This window comes from Macrobrachium rosenbergii, chromosome 24, assembly GCF_040412425.1.
Source record: "Macrobrachium rosenbergii isolate ZJJX-2024 chromosome 24, ASM4041242v1, whole genome shotgun sequence".
Lineage (NCBI taxonomy): Eukaryota > Metazoa > Arthropoda > Malacostraca > Decapoda > Palaemonidae > Macrobrachium > Macrobrachium rosenbergii.
Genome location: NC_089764.1, coordinates 14,744,203 through 14,765,801, shown reverse-complemented (window position 1 = coordinate 14,765,801; position 21,599 = coordinate 14,744,203). Strand labels below are relative to the sequence as shown.

Below are 21,599 nucleotides of genomic sequence, written 5' to 3'. Positions count from 1 at the left end.
TTTTTTCTTCTGTTAATTATTTAAATACTTTTCCTCTCGTTTTCCGTCTTTTATCTTCCAACGACCTTCATCAGTAATATGTGTCATTATAACTGCAACTGGTAATACCGGCTGTTCAAGAATCCCGTAGCCATTATTATTATTATTATTATTATTATTATTATTATTATTATTAGTAATAATAATAGTAGCGGTAGTAGAAGTGGTTAATTTTTATTATGTAGAAGTAGGGGCATTAATTATTATTATCATTATTATTATTATTATTATTATTATTATTATTATTATTATTATTATCTTGTGAGAGCATCGAATTAAAATGAAATTCAGCGGCAAAAATTAATAAAGATTATTAGGGCAAATATGTTAAACCATTTACATTACATTATATCCAGTAATCATCTTCTACGACTGCAATGTCAACAATTGCTTAGACATAAGAATGGCGTTGTAGAAAGTAATTTTTCTCTGTACCCCGATGATAGGATTCACGGTTCTAATATCGATGAAGGTACTCGAATATCCAGGTTTCCGGAAAGCCAAATTTGACAGTAAACCTGTCTAGTGTTCAAAGTTGCTTTCTTCGTTTAAGAGGCAACTGATATGTCCCTCTCTGCTTGTGTTGCAAGACGCCGTTTGATGTCAGGCTCACCTTGCATGCTACCTTCTCCCCACCTTTTGTTTCCGAAGTGTTGTCACTGCCGCAGTTTTTGTTTCTTTTTTTAATCGGCAGCATTTTCTTGATAGCCATCGTTGTCGTTATCAGACCATCATTTATATTTCCATGAGTGGGCTGTTTGCTCCTTGCTTGCTGATAGCGCTATCCTGCCATAGTTGATATCACTATCTTTGTCATTTAAATGGGGATGGTGAAATATTTTATTGTTTCTCGGTTGTTTTGATCTGCAATCTAATTTGTGAACAAAACACACCATCTCATCACACTCATGTGGATAAATAATGTTGCTGTTAACGATATACAGTGTCAATCAGTTACAGAAATGGCGTTCCAGACAGACGCGCAAGGACAGGTGACACAGTAGCAGGCTTGGGAATTCATCAGAATGGCGGCACTTTGCAACACCACTAATCCAGGTTGCGTCCTCTGCAACTTGGGGATGTGATGATATGTCGTCTTAAGGACTTCCGTGTTTTGTCCCTACAACCCTTTTATATTTTTTCCTCTGAGCACGGCACTCTTTAGGTTATCGAAGTTCGTCCGTGTCTCAGCTGTCACTTAGTAATTGCTTTCGTGTTCTCTTGTTCTTTGAATGTTATTTTGAGGAACTTTTTTTTATTATTAATTCTGCTATAGTGTTGTATATCCTTGCTTTCATTTTCATCTGTATATTTATGATTCTATTATCATGTTCTTTGAGTGTTTATGTGGCAGATTTTTTTTTTTTTTTTTTAAGTTTTGGCAGAAATACTGTCGGTTTTTATTTTCACTTTCATTCGGAATAAGTTATACTTTTGTATGTAAATGCGATGAGATTCAGGGTTAATTCTTTGTCAGTGATGTGAATTTGGATGACCGCCCTCGGTGGGTCTTGCGTAACACTTTCTCTTTGGGGCATCCAAGTACATGCTTTAATGCTCTGTTCCTCTCTTTTTGCTCATATTATCATTATTATTGTTGCCGCTGCTATTTTCTTGTTTTTTTGTGTGTGTAATGAGTATCATGGTAATATCGAATTATTATCGTATTAATTTCTACATGAACAGAGGTACCGTATTATAATAAGTTGATGATGACTGGACGATTATGATGATAATGATCAGCATTATTCATTATAAAGTGATGACAACGCCAACGAAGTTAAGATGAAGATTCAACAGGGGAAATGCCTCACTGACGTAAGGCCTTAAAGCACCTCTCTCTCTCTCTCTCTCTCTCTCTCTCTCTCTCTCTCTCTCTCTCTCTCTCTCTCTCTCTCCTCCCAGATTCGTTTCTTTGATGGCATAATAATTACGTATTCCCTGCTTTGTCATTTAGGCATCGATTCGCTTCCTATTTTATTTACGTGTTTTTTTTTCCTGTAATCACGGTTGAGTCAGTGAAGGATCTCCTTCCGTATCCTTCTTTCATTGTGATGATGCCTTCATTATTAACGGGGATTTTCCCCTTCCTGCTTCCAGTTATGAAACAGTTCAATTTTTGCTTGAACAGGAACTGTTTTTGCTGGTATTCTTATTTTTATGATTACTATTGTTTTGTTGTTGTTTTTTGTTACAACTGTCATAATAATGATATAGGTATTAATATTGATGATGGTGATGGTTCATTTTGTTTTAAAAATGCAATGGGAACTGGGTCCAAAAGCTTTCGTATGTGGTAACAAAAAGGTTTCCTTTCACGAAAGTCTACGGGAAGAGATCACTATGTTCAGATGGGAAAACTACAGGGCCAGGCGAATTCTTGAATGCATTCCAAGACTGTGGATTATATATATATATATATATATATATATATATATATATATATATATATATATATATATATATATATATATGTGTGTGTGTGTGTGTGTGTTTGTGTGTGTGTGTGTGTGTGTGTGTATACACTGCTCTTAACCAAGCGTGAGGCTTGTATATAACCCTAACTAGTCATTAATATCATTAACCCCATTAAGGAAAGTTGATATGCCATCTCTTAATGAAAACGCACACACTCACACATATATGTATATATATACATATACATATATATTATGCATGCACATATAAATTTGTATTTATATACATATATATGTATATATATACAGTATATATATATATGTGTGTGTTTGCGTTTTCATCAGGTGATAACATATCAATTTCCCTTAATTGAGTCAATGATATTAATGACTAGTCAGTGTTACATGCAAGACTCGCGCTTCGTGAAGAGCAGCTTAACTATAACCAATACTCGGAAGCCAAGACATGCAACGGATGTGACCTTTAGCGTAAATTGTGAGCAGTTCGGTAATGAGTGGATTTCTTTTTCTGATAAGCAATTAGCGATGCTATTCGCTCCGTCAATCTGTGGCTTCTTCCTCTTTCAATTATCACTGTTACTGTCATTAATTCTGAGGCAGGGAATGTGTTTTTTTTCAACCATTAAAATTAATGGAGGCTGTAAACTACAAGATTTTCAGTTCATGCTTAAGTTAGAGAAGGTTCAGAAAATTCCTTAAATAAGACGATTCTGCAGAACAATTGAAAACTTAGCTTTCAGCGAATATTACTATTAAGCGATATACTGATTACCTTGAAAACAAGGCTGTTCTTTGAGTCACATACCATTGCATTTATACATTTATACATTGCAGATGTATAAATGATTCGTATGTATTTTTTTCCCTTTAGAATTATTGGCAAAAGCAGACTACAAGATAAAGTATATTACGATTTCTAAAATTTATGGAAATTACAGTAATTTTTTTTTTTTTTTTTTTGCGATTTCTGAAACTGAGCTGAGATTCCGTATCAGATGGTAGATTAGAAATCCAAAGTTACCTGTAGGTTACTGTGAAGCATTTTGGAGCCAGACTTCTGGTATCAAACGCAACTGCCGCTGTTTTTACCCATATTTTTATTTGAGTTTTCCTGTAATTTTAAAATTGATTTAATCTTCTGCAAGAAACAACTAAGTTGTTAAGGAATAAAACAAATTCACTACTTAAGTTTTTGAAAAGGGTCAGATTGTTCTTGTGTGTGCAATGTACTCAAACGTCATTATATAATAATGATAACGTAATTTATAATTTCTCTACCCTGACATTGTTTTCAGTGTAGTCTGCAGGAAAGAATAAAACAATAGCAAAGAACTGAAAAGAGCCAAGATTTTGCAGCTTCATCATGACTGGAATGATAATAAATTTTCACTTTCAGTATCAGAAGGTCATGAGAGAGAGAGAGAGAAGGAGAGAGAGAGAGAGAGAGAGAGAAAACATATTTGAAACTGAATTTTGACAATATGTTCTCTCTATTTTTCTGTCTGTCTATCTATATTTATTTGTTTATTTACATACAGACACAGCACGCACACATATATAAATTTATTATATACATGTATATATATATATTATATATATATATATATATATATATATATATATATATATATATATATATATATATATATATATATGAGCTGAATACTAAAGATCAATAAACGGGTTCATGAAGTACATGAGGCGAAACACGACCATCTTGCGCTTTGAATTTTATCTGCCTTGTCAGCAATGCATAAGACAAGAAATATCTTCAAATTATAGATCAAATCAGCGGCCGCGTTGGTGAGACTCGATTTATCCCGGAATTGTAATTTCGTGTCATCATGGACCGTGAACATTGCATAAAAGAACGTGGCTGACTCATGATTTCTTTTCTTTTATACTCAAAACTTGCTTTGGGATATTTTTCTCTTCGTTCTGAAACTTTGTTGCATCAGCCCAAGGGTCGACTTGTCGATCTGAGAGCATAATTATCTTCACTTACGTATTACTGGGTGGCTTCCCCGTCACTGTCTCCTCTCTAGATTGCTTGACTCCATTCGGGAGGTCATGGCTAAGATTTAAAAAAGCAGGAGGGTTATAGATATCTCCTCACATATCTACCTGTTTATTGTTTTCTCGCTGATTTGTAGCTGTGATGATCTAGGCATCAAATTATCGCGAGTTTCTCCTATGAATAATCCGTCTTGATGATACTGTCAGTTTATGAAGAAATGATTATATAATGAACGAATGTACTCTACGTTTTTGATACCTACAGATATCATCTTTTAAAATAGCACTAAAAACGATAGGTTACTATAGTATTCCCATTCTTATCTGTATGACATCCATCTACTAAATTCTTAATCCTCGAGCAATTAGGTAACCTAATTTTATGTTGCAATACATTCAATCTTTTTTCCAGTTTGAGGCCATAAAATCTTCTATGACGAACGGTTCTTCCATTTAAAGGTTGGAAAATAAGATACCAATCTCTCTCTCTCTCTCTCTCTCTCTCTCTCTCTCTCTCTCTCTCTCTCTCTCTCTCTCTCTGTGATATCTTTTGCCACGTCATAATTACGTGATGTCACAAAAGTCCTCAGCCTAATGCACTAAACGAATCAAACTATTATCTTTTAATTGTGGGTTCATACAACCCTATGTAAAGTCAGTTCCCCTTAAATTTCGGAGCTATTAAACAGATTGCTTTTGACCCATTTTTCGCTGTCCTTGATCCATGTTGTGACGTCATAACCTTGAGTTTCCTATCCTGGTGCAGTACACCGAACTCGGGCTACTTTGATGTCATTAGTTGGAAATTTTCTTGAATGGTAGGGAGTGCGTGGGATGCCTTCGTCGTTCATTCGGACCTTTTGACAGCTACCAAGATTTGTTAGACATTGTTCACCGTCTCGAGTTTCTCTTTGATAGTTTATTGTTACTCGAATGAGTTTTTGAGTACTGATGTGCTACCGAACTGGATCATTGAATAAATGAATAAGCAAATGTGTATGTTTGTTGTGTGATATTGCAGGGAATGATCTAATTCTCATACGACCATGCATATTACTCCCATCTGGTGGCGGCCTGGCATTGAATGCTGGAAGAACTTTCATGGATATAAAAACCATTAGTGCTCATGATATGCAAATGAGCACGAACACTGGTGGGGTTGTATCCTTAAAATTCCCTCTAATTTCATTTTCCATGAATGTTCAGTGATTTTCGTCATTCCTGGCAAAAATCTACAGTCAAGGTTATGAATGCATATAAATATAGAAGCCTCCTGGATTTTCAGGGCCTGTTTGGTTTACAGTGGCAGTAAGGAGCATCGCAACAGAATTTCTTGTCAAAACATTTCCACACTGAAAGCAAAAATCTTTTTCCAGTCATACTTGCAAACTTCACAGTTCTCTCTCTCTCTCTCTCTCTCTCTCTCTCTCTCTCTCTCTCTCTCTCTCTCTCTCTCTGCGTGTGTGTTTGTGTGTAAAAACATACGTCTGCATAACTGCATACACTGTTTTTTTGATAATATATTTGGAAAGAATGTTTTTGCTCAGATAAAAGTTATGAACAAAAAATATTGCCTCATTATAATACTCTGAAATGCTTTTCGAGAAAAGGGGCCAATGAAATATAAAGCTTTTGTAAAATTCGTTTTATAGGGCGACAGATTGATCTCTCTTCACAGTGTTAATCGTTTTAAGTTTCATTACACCATTTTATTTGTTGTCATTTATATAGAGGTGGATTCACACCAGTGCTTAAGAAAACCATGCCTTATTAACCCTTAAATTTCTGCTTTAACTTCTGCCACGGCTCTGTTTTTACTACATATCATCTTTGATGCTTTACAGTCTACGCGATATCCACGTGTAGTAAGACTTCGAGCTACAACACAAAAGCAGGCACAGCGACCTTCCCAAAGTGTGAACACAGCCAGTCATTGTTTTTAAGTCCCTTAGCCATGTACTCTGCAATAAAGCATGTCTGGCATTTAGGATAAGTGATCTTACCAATGAAAAAAAAAAAAACCTTGAAGGCGTTACCTGTTGCTCTTCTTTCGTCTTTAACTTGTTTCTGTTAGCAGTCGACATCCAAGGATAGCGCTTGTGCCTTTTCCCTTTTGTCTCTTTTGGTTTTCTGTAAAAGAAAACTGTTGAGATGACTATTTGTCTGTCCGTCCGCACTTTTTCTGTCCGCCCTCAGATCTTAAAAACTACTGAGGCTAGAGGGCTCCAAATTGGCGTATTGATCATCAACCCTCCAGTCATCAAAGATACCAGATTGCAGCTCTCTAGCTTTAGTAGTTTTTATTTTACTTAAGATTAAAGTTAGCCATGATCTTGCGTCTGGTACCTATAAGTGCCAACAACACAGGCCACCAACAGGCCGTGGCTGAAAGATTCATGGGCCGCTGCTAAAAGCTTCACGGGCCGTGGTGGCTGAAAAGTTTCATACAGCATTATACGCTGTACAGAAAACTCGATTGCGCCGAAGAAACTTTGGCGTATTTTTTTACTTGTTCTTGTTCGTAATAGCAGTCAGCATTTTCTCTGATTTTTATGTTTCTAGTAGCTATCGAGATCTCACGATCTCGTTTCATTCTGTCGAGTTTTTTCAGAATTGTTTCTTCACAATTACCAGGGATTCCTATTTCAGGCTTAACACTAGTGGGACTCAGTGACTTAATAAGTAGAAAATCTGCTCTATTTTTTCACTTATATCTTAGCAGTATAATATGGGGCCCCTTTTAAAAAGCTCATGTTTGTCTCAAGTCCTGCTTCCTGTCACAGGTACATTCATACATATATACATACATGCATACGTGATTCTGATTTATGAGTCATACGTATTCACATGTTATACTCTCCATGTTTTCTCGGTTTACCCTCCAATAAAGTCATTTATTTGGATTCAGCTGGTCTCCCGCGAGGACTGAGGATGGAAATGTATTTGTGCATTTGGGGATTTTACCGAAGAGTTCATTACCTCCGCCAGCGAAGTTGAAAGTAGATTATCCAGTTCTCAGCCATGTGTCTGTGCGTGTGTGTGTGTGTGTGTGTATGTGTCTGAGCAGGATATCTAAAGAACAGGTGAACGGATCTTGATGTACATGGATGAAAACATTCCATTTGGTGGCCATTTCCAGATGATTGTTTGTGATATGGATGCCGACATGTTTTGTAATGTGGACGCACCCATAGAATGTGCTACGAACTGAATGTTGTCCTCCTCGAGATCAGGTCTTCAGGAAAGACTTAGAAAAGAGAGGGGAAAAAAGCAGGATCCTTAGATATATAATAAGAGAATGAAATCTCTTCTTAATTTGATGGAAAACTAGATATTATGGAGAAACGGAAGCTAATAGAGAATTCATAAGTATGACGGCAAACGCTAAAAATCGTTACATATTTCACTGACTGTTGTTCATCTGAGTTACCTAGATGTATTTGTTTATCTTCGAAAACGAATACTGTTGAGTTACCCTGGACCTCGTGCCATCACGTTCTTTGAAGTGTCCTTATGTAAAAGGCATTGGAGTTTATAAAAAAAAATCTTTTGACCAAAAACATCACAGATACGCATCTTGGGATGTATGTCGTTAAGTCATGATGTCTACTTGCACAAGAGATTTACTGTCTTCCATTCACTAATTTCTTCTTCTTCCTCATCTTTTACGATTGTCTTAGGATCGCGTATATGATAATATCCAGTTTATGTTACATTGTAACCTATTTTCTTATTGCAGAGTCTGTTTCCACATAAGTGTTTATACAGCAAGTAAGACGATTTCTTCATGAATGCAGATATGGCATAAAAGTGCCTCTTTTTATTTTAGTAATTATTTTAAGTATAGCTCCTCTTCTTGGTTTCATGAATATCAACATCTTTTGCGGCATTAGGAAATAATATGCAATTTTGTAACGAAGGTTCCAAATAGGAATCAAAAGGCTGACATACAAAGCAGCTTGGAAAATTTATGACTACTGTTAAAGCGTATCTTTTCTTCATTGGGTAAAGAGGAAAGGTTAGACTATATCCGTGTTTAGCAGAATGGGTCGTTTAGGTCAACTGTTCAAAAACTGAGAGAGAGAGAAATAACTTAATTTTAAACATTTCAAATGCCTGGAATCCAGTCCCGACCTCTCTAAAATAACTTAATTTTAAACATTTCAAATGCCTGGAATCCAGTCCCGGCCTCTCTCTCTCTCTCTCTCTCTCTCTCTCTCTCTCTCTCTCTCTCTCTCTCTCTCTCTCTTTTGATAATCTGAAACAAGATAGTGAAAAATGAAATTTATGAGTCTGATCATTCTGAATGACCATCTCGCAAATCTTTCCTTATAAGTAAGAACTTTAATCACGAACAGTGCTGTAATTCAAATCAGTCAATGAGTTTTTTATATTTTATTAAGGCTTCTGCTTCAGGATGTCTTCCTCAGTCTGTTCTTTGATTAAATGAAAATATTCAATCAGTAATTTAACTAATTTCACTCCTGCTTTTCATTTCACCTCATTCATATATCATACAATCTCACTTATTTCTCAGCTGCTCTTTAGTTTACTTTATTCTTATTTCATACAATTTCATTTATTTTTCAAGTGCTTTTTAATTTACTCCACTCATATCTCATAGTCTCACCTATTTTTCAAATACCTCTTGTGACTTCATGAATAAACAAATGACTGCATATCATTCTCATATCTTCAGTCTAGGTATCTGGATTCAGTTTCCTTCAGAGTTAAACTCAGAAATACGAGTACGTCATTATGGAACGCTAACCCGAGATGTCTCTGGACACTGCTGGGTAATTTTCAGCCATGTACATCTTGTCTCTGGCCTCCTGAATATCGGAGTTAGTGAAGGGAATAATTGAACGAAGACTGAAGTTGGGGAGACATTGTCAAAACTGACGAGGTGGGCTAGACGTTGCCTTTTCTTTCTTTTCGTTTTCTTCTCTCAGTTTTGCTCGGACTAGGTAAAATGAATTAAAAGTTGCCTACTCCGTCGGCGTTTGCATTAAAAAAATGAAACGTAGACGAACGAATTCCCTCAGTTCCTCTCGGCAGTGGCATTATTGATGAGCGACAAATATCATCTATTTCTGAGAATTATTATTATTATAATTATTATTATTATTATTAAAAGTCTAAAGGCCAATAGTTTGTTGGGCATGTTTCCACAGGATAGATACCCTTATTTAAAAAGAGAGAGAGAGAGATAATGGAATTAACTTGAAAACAACAACTATCGAAGTAAACACATATTCAGAGAAATAAAAACGCAAATAAAAAGAGGCTGAGGATTAATTCTGACAAATCAAGGACACACTACAATAACAATTTAAAATAGCATTTTATATTATCATACCAAACTGCGAGCCTTCCTGTTCATTGTGGATGACAGCGTTATAGAATATCTTGTATTATATTATTAAAATTCCTGCTTTTTTGTATAATAATGATATTGTTATAATCTCCCTGAATGACAGAACAACTGGCAGTAGCAGCAAGCAGTAATGGCAACGAAAGAATAGAAAGTGTTAATATGAATCGTTACTTTATATTATTATCAATATTATTAATGAAATTTTTCTAAAATGCCTGTCTCTTCAGCCTTTGCAAATTATCCTTGGCGTTAAGACAAAAAATAAACAAATACAAAAAACAAAGAAAATAAAAAAACCACGGAGAATCGTATTCAAACCCACCAGGTTATTACAAAGCCTTCCCAAGACAGCAACAGTAGTATGGGAGAAGAATTCTGACCTAAGTATTATCCGTGGATAAGATATCCATTCACTTACATTCAGAGATTCGCATCTCCATTCGGTGCAGAGGAGGTATCCAAACGCCTTACCGTGTTATTTTTATTAATTTTTTTTTTTTTTACTCTTTCGTGGAAGCACAGCCCACATGTAATGATACTCTCTGGCATCATCATCTCAGTCAGAATGAGTTTCGTAGTGACGTCGCAGTCTGGTCTTCTCTTCCGCAATTGTCTTTGTATTTAGCTTATATACTTACGGTATATTTGGATTGGCGCGTCGTTGCTTCATGTGATGCCTCTCGCAGGGAGTAGATCTGTGATGCTGCTGTGTTCGTTTGCTTATTTTCTGTATGTGAATGTATTTGTTGTACTTGTTATCTCGCTCGCAAGCGGCGTTTGGTGTCGTCCTGAAATCAGTAATGCAACTGAACTGAATTCACGTTACTAGGTTTGAATTCCTGAAAGTAATTTATATCATGAATCAGGAGGCACACTACCCAAGACTACTTTTTATTCATTTATTTTATTTTATTTTATTTTAACCTTCGAGGTGCTGTGTCGGGTTAGATTTAGGATCTTTGATACGGTAGTTTATTTCGGCGTCAGCTGATGAAATTTCTTTGTTTATCTTATGAGGTCGTTCATCTTTGGTTGGGCAGTTAAAGTACGAAAATGACAAAGACTACCTTCTTATTTTGCTCTCGAGTCTCTCGTTGATTATGTGAAGACGAAACTTAGAACGGTGCAACATGCAGGAATCTCTTCGGAAATAATAAAATGATAAATTTGCAACCTGCATCTCCAAGGACATGGACGAGGTATAGGTCAGAGTTACCTGCGAAGCGATTTATTTATTTTCTTGTACGAAGGACGGCAAGAGGGTCCGCTTAACTGCCATGCCCAGCGCAGGCGACGTGAAAAGGAGAAAAAGAAACGGCGAAGAAAAGGTGTAAATGAAAGCTGAAGGGAATCAAATGTTATTGGTACTAAGGAAAGAATGTCGGCGCTTATGTTAATTAAAGGGAAAGATTTGTGTGACCTGTGGCCTTGAGGGTCTCATGTGGACGGCACAGAAATGAAGGAAGTTGGATTCGGCGAACTCGAAGCGCAAGCTTAAACTGGATTTAGGAACATGGTGCTCGAAATTTCCTCTCTCTCTCTCTCTCTCTCTCAAATGATATGGCGTGATAAAATTAATTGGACTAAGTCCAATTAGTACACGTGCATAAATGCATTTCTAAGCAATCGGCCGATGCTTTTATCGATAAAAGAATATGAGTTCTGGAACGGATGGACAAATACGCAACGAAAGTCTCTTCTTTGCACTTCATTATGACCGAAAAGATCCTCAAGACAGAAAGCGGCTATCTCAGTGAGACCAAACCTATTTAAAGTTAAGACCTTCAAGACAGCTGAAGATCTACAAAATTATAATAATGCTTTTTCTTTGTCATCGCCATGGGTGACCGTAGTGAGGTATAGTTAACAGGTCGCCAAGCGCAATTCGTGGACTTCAAACCAATAGTATCTTACTGTCTTTGCAGAAAAGCCTTCTGGTAAAACAGGTGAACCCTTGCAGTCATCTCTCTCTCTCTCTCTCTCTCTCTCTCTCAACGATAACTGTGTATCCGTGGTAGATGATATGTCAAGAATTGGAAATACAGACGAATAAAACTCCATCGACATCTGCTTTGTATTCGTCTCTTTGCTCCAGTTATGTTTTGTCTATTGGATATTGACAACGGTTATTAACTCTAAATCTGCGCTGACGTTTTTTGAGAAACTTCAGTAGACTGCAAACGAATTAGCAGGGTTTGGGGATAACCCTTTATCTTTGCAGCTTACCTATTGCTGCTTTGGCGAGTAAATAATTTATGCAGTAGTTTAAGCGAGGATGAGATGTACAGTATAAAAGAATAGAAAACTTGAGCTATGAAAAACTATTATATTATATATACATGTATATATATATGTATATATATATATATATATATATATATATATATATATATATATATATATATATATATATATATTATATATATATATGTGTGTGTGTGCATTTATATAACACGAGTGTGTGTGCTTGCGTTGCCGTTATTATTAGTTTTGATGATGGTGGTGGTGACGATGGTATTTGTTTTATCTTAATACATGTTTGACTTAACTGCAGGCTGCTGAATGATAAATCAACTCCTCTTCCTTCATTAAATTAGTTGGGAGGATACATCTGCTGAATTGCTGCTTTAGTATCGACATTTGTGAACTGCCCTTTATCAGGCTTGTAATTTCAAAGGCGAGGGAGGCTGTTGTATCGAAGAAAAATTATTTCTATCGTGGTTCTTCTGTATTTTAAGGAATCTGTCCAATGTCAAAGGACCACGGGGACATTTTTTGCTGGCATCGTTACCAGATACAGTTATGTAAACGATGTGCTGAACTCATCCCACGGACAGCTGCATAGCCACGAACTGCGCTACCCACTTTAGGATGTCGGTCCCTCAAAAGGGCTGCGGAGGAACTCTGAAGGCTACGGCCTCCTAAAAGGGTGTTTGACGTAGGCTGAAGCAGCTAAAGTGAAGAGAAAAATAGAGTTCTGAAATCTTCCACAATTCCTTATTCACACACACTCTTAGGTACGATACTTTATGGACGTTCTCTATTTGAAAACCATGCCAAAAGTCAATAGGACCATTATCAAAGTGCTCAGTGGCCAGCGTAGGTCTGAAGTAAGTCTTCCAAAAATTTGCAAGTAAGAGAATAATGTAGTATTCAGATCATGAGAGCAGCTGCTTCAAATGGCATGAGGCTTTTGACTGCAGCGATTGAGTGAGGCGACTTTTGCGTGTAGAATTATAAATTTCCATTGACAGAACTCGTATGTTCCTCTTTAGCTTGATAAGTAGATATGACGTAGTCCCGTTTAATTATATCTCTTTCGAAAAGTATGAAGAAAAATGACAAACTCGGGACTTCATTTAAAGAGAGCAAATGCCATTTCTGATATGTGATTTGATGTATGTACACACTCACGTACACACACACACGCACAGTGTATATATAAATATATATATATATATATATATATATATATATATATATATGTGTGTGTGTGTGTGTGTGTGTGTGTGTGTCGCTGTGGGTATTGCAAATACATTTATATCTGATAATATTTACCAGTATTTCAGCCTAAAATATCAATCTGTAATGCGACTGATGGGTTATACAAACACACACACACACACACACACACATATATATATATATATATATATATATATATATATATATATATATATATATATATATATATATATATATATATCTATATGTATGCATATCATATGGAATTTTATCACTTATGCACGCGTGACTTTTATATTTACAAATATTAAACTGCAAATACCGTTTGATATCGAACTTTCTATACCTTGGGAATACCATACACCTGAAAGGAATTATAACTGACGATACTTCTGCACCAGTTAGGATTCCATCCGTGCCCTGATTTAAAAGTTAGAAGCTTTGTTGCATTACATCCATATTTATGTATATATATATATATATATATATATATATATATATATATATATATGTATATACACACACATACATATATATATATATATGTATATATATATATATATATATATATATATATATATATATATATATATATATATATATATAAGGATAGTTACATATATAAATATATATGCACGTGTGCGTGAAAACGTACCTGGAGAAAAGCTGCGAAGAAGAAATGAGCTTGATCAAATCCGAGGGACGCTACAAATTCGTCCAGCCAAAGAGGGAAGGTTATGAGGGGGTTGGGGCGGCCCTCTGGTAAAGCAAGAGGCGACAGTTATCCAAGCTTTACCACTACTCACCCGAGTTCTTGGATTGCGTATGAAGATTTCACAAGGCAGTCAGTCATAACATCGGGTTAAACGAATGGAAACTGCTTATTATGACAAGTAACCTTTCAACGCACACTTCAGCATGGGTGCAATGCGCTAAATTTGAGTTGATTTCCGAGCTGATAGACAGATAGAGAGGTATGTAGATAGATAGGTAGATAAAGTAAGGAGGAAAAATGTTCCTTAGATGTAGTACAACTTGCATCTGTTTATTAATGTATACCGGATTCAAATATCAGGGTTCCGGCAAGTTGGCCCGGCTAAATGATTTTGAAACCGCCTTGAATATGATTTTTGAAAGGCTAAGCTAAATTGCGAGTGCAGTACTTATTTTAGGTGCAATGAAGGCGGAGACTAATCACTGATGCTTCTCTCATGTGAGTCCTTTTTATTTCTCATTTTTTAAACGCCCGGTTCTTCTTCTTCTTCTTCTTCTTCTACTTCTTCTTCTTCTTCTTCTTCTTATTATTATTATTATTATTATTATTATTATTATTATTATTATTATTATTATTATTATTATTATCCTAATTTTGGGGGTCTTACTTGGTTTGGTAATTTTATCACATATTTGTCGTTATTGAAATGCTAATAATTCTGATATTGCAAATCTTCCCCGTATCTGTCTCATAAATCCACTAGCAGTCTCTCTCTCTCTCTCTCTCTCTCTCTCTCTCTCTCTCTCTCTCTCTCTCTCTCTCTCTCTCTCTCTCTCGCTGCATGGGTGACGGTGGACGTCTACGCTTCCCTTACAGGTATGCCCCATTTTTGCCTTTTCTTTCTATCCTTGTCCAGATATTTTATCTCTATATGCCTGAGATAGATAAGGGCATTAGTAAAGAGATTTCCTGCTGGCATTAGGATATTCCATATTGAAGACTTTAAGATCTGCACAAACTACGTTTTGGAAATGTATGTTAGGGCTGTGTAGTTCTTGGAAAGAATGTATGTGATATGATGCGCCAAACAATTTCAGATAAGTTGTTTAGATGCACAATCATACATAAATAGATAGATGCAGATTTTTTTTTTATTTCGACATTAAGCCTATCCCCAACGTTCAGATGAAACTTGGAAATATTGATATTTGAGGAGTTAGACTTTTACATGTTGCTTTGCATTTGCACAGTATTACTATAGAAGTATGTACTGTATATATATATATATATATATATATATATATATATATATATATATATATATATATATATATATATATATATATATATATATATATATATATTATATAGTACATATATTCATAGTACTATGCATATGCATATATATATATATATATATATATATATATATATATATATATATATATATATATATATTTATGCGTGTGTGTATATGAATTTACATGTATACATTATCGTTTTTGTATTCATGTTTTTACGTTTTTCGTGTCTATCTGCGATATTATTAAATTATATTAATGGCTTTTAAACTTTTCAGAACACTTGATCTCAACTACCGAGCAACGGAACCAAGCAGTGCTTACACAAAGTCTACAAAAATTTTCGTGAACAGTGATGAAGTTAAAGAACAGAAACGTTGATCAAGGTTACTGGTTGCCTACCTAACCTTCGAGCAAAAGTAAAAGAAAAAAGATTATTAATAGAAAGTGGCGGCTTCTTCCGGTGGAAAATTGAACACCATCATTGGTAGACTGAAGCGAAGGTAAGTTAAGTATGAGGTTGACTACAATCATTTCAGTGAGTGTTGATTAGTTTCAGTGGCCTTCGTTCATCTTGGTACTTCCCGACGCAGGCACCCGAAGAAACTGTGCCATTGATGGGATTTTCAGAATGCTTTCACGCATACAAACTGTCACTTAACTGAGAAACAGGACTGAAGTGGCCTTGCAAGGCGCATTTTATTCATCTGCAATCACATATTTTTTTTGCAAGAGATAAGTGTTTTAGAAAATGATGGTTTTCCAGTCAGGCTTCAAAAGTTATTTTGTTAGTCCCTGTATGAAGCCACACAAGCAAATCTATAAAATATATACAGTATATATATATATATATATATATATATATATATATATATATATATATATATATATGTGTGTGTGTGTGTGTGTGTGTGTGTGTGTGTGTGTACATATTGTCACGAAGTGATCAAGTACCTGGTTATTACACAACTATTAAATCCAAAAATTTACCTCACTTCAGCCAGATACCTGAACCTTCATAACAATAAAATTACGACTGAACACTCTAAAGGTAACAGTGATCCCTTAAAACTTGCTTATCACTTGAAAAAATCAATCTAAGTTTATCAAGTTATGAGTGAGGTAGTAACTGTTAAGCAAGAAATATACTAGAAGGAAAGGGCATCATTCCATCAGACAACTATAATTGTTTCCTTGGTCTTAATTCACTTCAAAAAAACACTGAAGGAGAACAGAACATGTTTATCTCTTACCTTGTGCATACACAAATAACCTTATTCACTGGTGGTCAAAATTAAACACTGTTCTTTTACAGCTTTAAATACAAAAATTTATTTCGAACTTCAAAAGTTATAATTAGAATTCACAATCTGAAAAAATTTACGATTACTTGAAAACAACATACGATTTAATTAATTCTTAAACAAGATTAACTCACAAAACTTTAATTTATCAAGAAATTATGTTAAATAAGCAAAATTCAACTATCAAGATTTACTCCAAATTTGAAAAAGAAATCTTAACAAATGAAAATCAAAACAAGTATGCAATGTTAAAGTATCAACACATATAAAGTGCAAATTAAATAAATGTTAAATCACCAACACAAAAATTTGGGTAAAACTATGAAATTGTAAACACAAGAACACAAAAAATGTAAAAACAAGAACATACAAAAAATGCACAAGGAGTTTATCAACAGTAATTTCACTAAGGCAAAATCTGTTTAAAGATTATATCTACCTTTTTACCATGGTAAAAAATAAGTAAAAACCCACTTTACCATATACAAATTTCTGCACACTTTTACACAACTTTTTTTCTTGCTGCAGCAATATACACTTTTACCTAAGGCCTGTTACTGTTAACACTCTTTTCTTATATCAGATCTTACCAAGGGAGCATGAAATATTATTGACAGTTTCCAAAAACTTATATGTTTGGGAGAGTGACCACGAATCTTACGCTCTTCTTAATGAAGAGGGGATGAGAGAGAGAGAGAGAGAGACCAACCTATCTTTACCAGGTCTCTGTCTGAACTGACTGGTTTTCCCAAAAATCTTCTATGAGGTTAAACCTGGGTTGCCAGTTAGACATTGAAAGTAGTCACCCTGGAAGAAACAGGAATAAACAGAGTTTCTTCTTCTCCAACAGGAGTAAACAGATAATTTATTCTCTGGCTCAGAGAGCTATGATTGACAAGGGGTTTCCGGTTTGAATACTTGTACAAACACAGAGGCACACTAGCGATACCTAACCTGTCATCCCTTTCTCCCCTTGGTTATTTGATAATGTTATGGATGAAGTAGGGAGAAAAGTCAGTTTAACGTCAGATGCAGTTGAAAAATGTAGGATAATGAAAGGGAACATCAATGGAATCTGATGTAGGTTACTGCAGTTGGTACAACATGTTTGGTGATTGTGAAAAGAAGCCTCGGAGTCTGGTAAAAATGCTTTCGTAGTTTCTAAGAAATGAACCTGAGCTTGAAAGGTAAAACAAAGAGGATAAATGGAACTTAGGAAGATGTAGAAATGAATAGCATTGTGGATGGTGGTAGAATGAAAGTGGCTGCTTCCTGCAGGCATTTGGGAATTAATCTAACGGATGATAGAAGATAAGAGAAAACGTAAATCACAAGCAAAATGAAGCAACGATGTTTTCTGGGTCGCTGTAAAAGTTTTTTGAAGAGAAGATAAGTTATTATTGAAGGAAAAAGTTGGACTATACAAAACAATAGCAAAGCCAACTCTCATTTATGCAAGTGAAGCGTGGATGCTGAATATGAATGTGAGAAAAAATAGAAAGTTTTTCAGAGAAATTGTTTGTGCAATGTGTATGAAGTGAGAAAGGTTGAAAGAGTGAGAAAGTAGAGATGTGACATGATAAAAATTTTATAAATGAAGATCATGCTATTTCAAAGTTGTTTGGTCAAGTAGGAAGAATGGAGGCACTAATTGGTGAGAAGTATGAAATATTCTCAGAGGGTTTGAGGTGAATAAGATAAGGGAGAGAGAGAAAGCGGGGTCTAGATGAATAGAAGTGCTCGAAAAAAGGGGGTGGGGTTTAATACCAAGAAAGCATGAACACGTGTACAAGATGGAGGCGGGTGGTGCTGTCAGGAAGTTGGGGTGTTCCTTGTCATTCAAGGCCACAGCTGTCTGTCTAGCAAAGTAATATTCCATAAAGATTCATTTCACAATGTGAGTATTCACCATCCCTATCATAAGTGAGTTTGCATACTGAAGGCATAAGAAAGGTTACCTAACTGAAGCTGTCGATGGATGCTGACAAGCATCTGTTACAGACGAGAAGAGCGATGCTCGGATCTATCTTGTTTCAATCTGTGTTAAAATGTACAAGACACGGAGGTTGTCCGTTACCGGTTCTACAAATTGAGGCAAATAGTGAACTAGGTAAAGACCTTCCTATATGTTACCTTCAGTGATTTTACCATCTGTCCCATATTGTGGAGATGGGCTGACTTCTATAGAACCTGAAACCAAACTTGTCCCTCATGATGGCAGACTAAATAAGTCTACTGTCGTTTTGCCTTATATTATGTATACACACATATATATGTATGTATATATGTATATATATATATATATATATATATATATATATATGTGTGTGTGTGTATATATATATATATATATATATATATATATATATATATATATATATATATATATATTGTCTGAAGTGTACAAAGTACCTGGTCATTATACAACTAATCACAGATTTCGAAAATTTACCTCACTTCTGCCAGATACCTGAACTCTCATAACAAGAAGAATTACGACTGAGTACTCTAAAGGTAACAGTGATCCCTTAAAAAGCTCATTAATCACATGAAAAATCAAACTAAGTTTACCAAGACTAGTGTGAGGTATCAACAAGTAAACAAGAAATATATTAGAGTAAAAGGGCATCACTCCATCAAACAATTTTAACTGTTTCCCTGGTCTTATTCAATTCAGCAAAACTAAAGGAACAAAACATGTTTATTACTTTGCCTTATGCACACACAATTAATCCTATTCACTAGTGGTCAATAAATGAAACACTTTTTAAAAATTTTAAATACAAAAATTTATCTTTAAATTCAAAATTTATAATTAGAATTCACAATCTGAAAAGTTTACTGTTACTTGAAAACAACACAAATATTTAATTAATTCTTGGGTTAATTTATTAAACAAAACTAAATCACAAAAGCTTTAATTTACCAAGAAATTAAATTAATCAAGCAAAATTTAAACTATCAAGAATTACTCAAGATTTGAAAAGTAAATCTTAATAAATGAAAATTAAATCAAGTATGCAATGTTAAACTATCAAGAAATATTTAAAATGCTAAGTAAATAAATGTTAAATCACCAATGTACAAAATGTGAAAAAATCAAGAGATGACAAACATAAGAACACACAAAATACACAAAAGATTTATCAATAATAGTTTCATTTAGGCAAAAATTCCCTAATATACCATGTTATACCATGGTAATAATGAGTAAAATTCACTTTGCCTTACACAAACTTGTGAAAACCTTTATAAAATCACTTGCAGCTGCTTTAGATTCACAAAACACATTTTTTATTTGGGTGCTGTTACTAATAAATAATTATACTAAATTCAGATCTCAAAAGCTAATACTAATACTAGTGACCACACTAACACTTTACATTAATAATTACTCTCTTTTGAAGAAAGACAGAGAGAGAGAGGGAACCAATATGAACAGACTCTGGAATCAGAATGAATCAATCTGAAGATTCAGTATGAAATGAAACAGTCATATGACGTCATTAAGGCATTTTGGGAACGAGATACGAAAGCAGAACGTTTTGAACTCAATCAGGACAATACATGATCAGAGCAATGCAGTCTTAAACATGACGCAACTGCCATGTGCTCCAGTACAATACTTGTTCGTCTTTACAAGAAATTCGTGTGGAACACATGCAACATTACGAAATAATTTGTCTTCTTCTCGTATGGGACAAAGCTTTTACAGAAACCCTAACACGATCAAACAGATTTCAACTGGCTAATTATGATTGGCATGTTTTAAAAACAAAACGAAAAACCTGAGTTGGTTTCCAGAATGGATCAGCAATTGTTATTCCTGACCTGTCATCACTTTATCTTAACTAGTGACAGATGGCACATCTGGTCTAAACTCGAATCTCTCTCTCTCTCTCTCCCCCTACTACGCTTTTATTAAGAAAAATATTATTAATTCTAAATCACACTGTTATCTAAATCACTTACCCTTTTGAGATCTGACATTACACTGCATACAATATTTCAATAATTATTATCATTACACATAATACGTGATAAATAGATAAGTAAATATATCAAAATTATAGGAGGATATACATAATACAAGGCAACATCATGAAATTATATATATATATATATATATATATATATATATATATATATATATATATATATATATATATATATATATATATATATATATATATATATATATATATATATATATATATATATATATATATATTATTATCAAGTATCCTCTCATATGCCATCTTCCAGTCAATAAGTCAAATGAGATAAGGACTAAGCAATCAATTCATTTATTTTAGTATGATTCACCGTAGGCAAATTCACCTCTATAACCTCTCTCTCACCACTGCCTTTTGGGGGAAACCACTTTAATCTCTTTCTTGTCCAAGTGCTGCCAGAATTCCTTAAATTCCAGGCGTGGACTCAATCAGAGCTAATCGTTGCCCGAGGCAGGTCATCTGGTGGGCTGAACATGTGCATTCCGCCCTCTTGAAACTGCAGCCATGCTGCCCAGATCGCAACGCCACCTAGGAAGAGGAAAAACATAATTCCTGAAAGCTATAAAGGGTCTTGGAGAGAGATGCTCGACTTCAGAATTGCTCAAGCGCCACCATAGAACAGATGTTCTGTCCCTTGCCCCATTAAGCTGCCTATTTCTAACACATGGCTGGCAGTAACAAAATAACCTTTCATGTGGAGAACTTCAGCTCCTAAATAAGGTAAAGTACCAGGATTTAAGGGTTTTTCTTCAGTCACATTCCCTATTCGTCTTTAATTATTTTCTGTTTCTTTTCATAGTGAAATATACCTACAGTGAGACCTGTATTGCTTTCTATATTTTGTGTTGCTTAATTTGCAAGCAGTGACGAGAAGTGTAACGTAATCATATGATATACGAGTCATTGGAATTGAGTTCGGTCTAGGCAT

The 21,599-nt window shown here is 34.8% G+C and overlaps 1 long non-coding RNA gene across 1 annotated transcript in view; it reads left to right on the top strand.

Annotated features, from left to right (window-relative positions):
• Window positions 1-15,994, top strand: part of LOC136851890 (uncharacterized) — a 175,527-nt gene extending 159,533 nt beyond the window's left edge. Inside the window, exon 4 of the long non-coding RNA XR_010856988.1 lies at window positions 15,630-15,994. This is a non-coding gene — a long non-coding RNA (uncharacterized lncRNA). The remainder of the gene's footprint in view (window positions 1-15,629) is intronic.
• The last annotated feature ends 5,605 nt before the right edge of the window (window positions 15,995-21,599 follow it).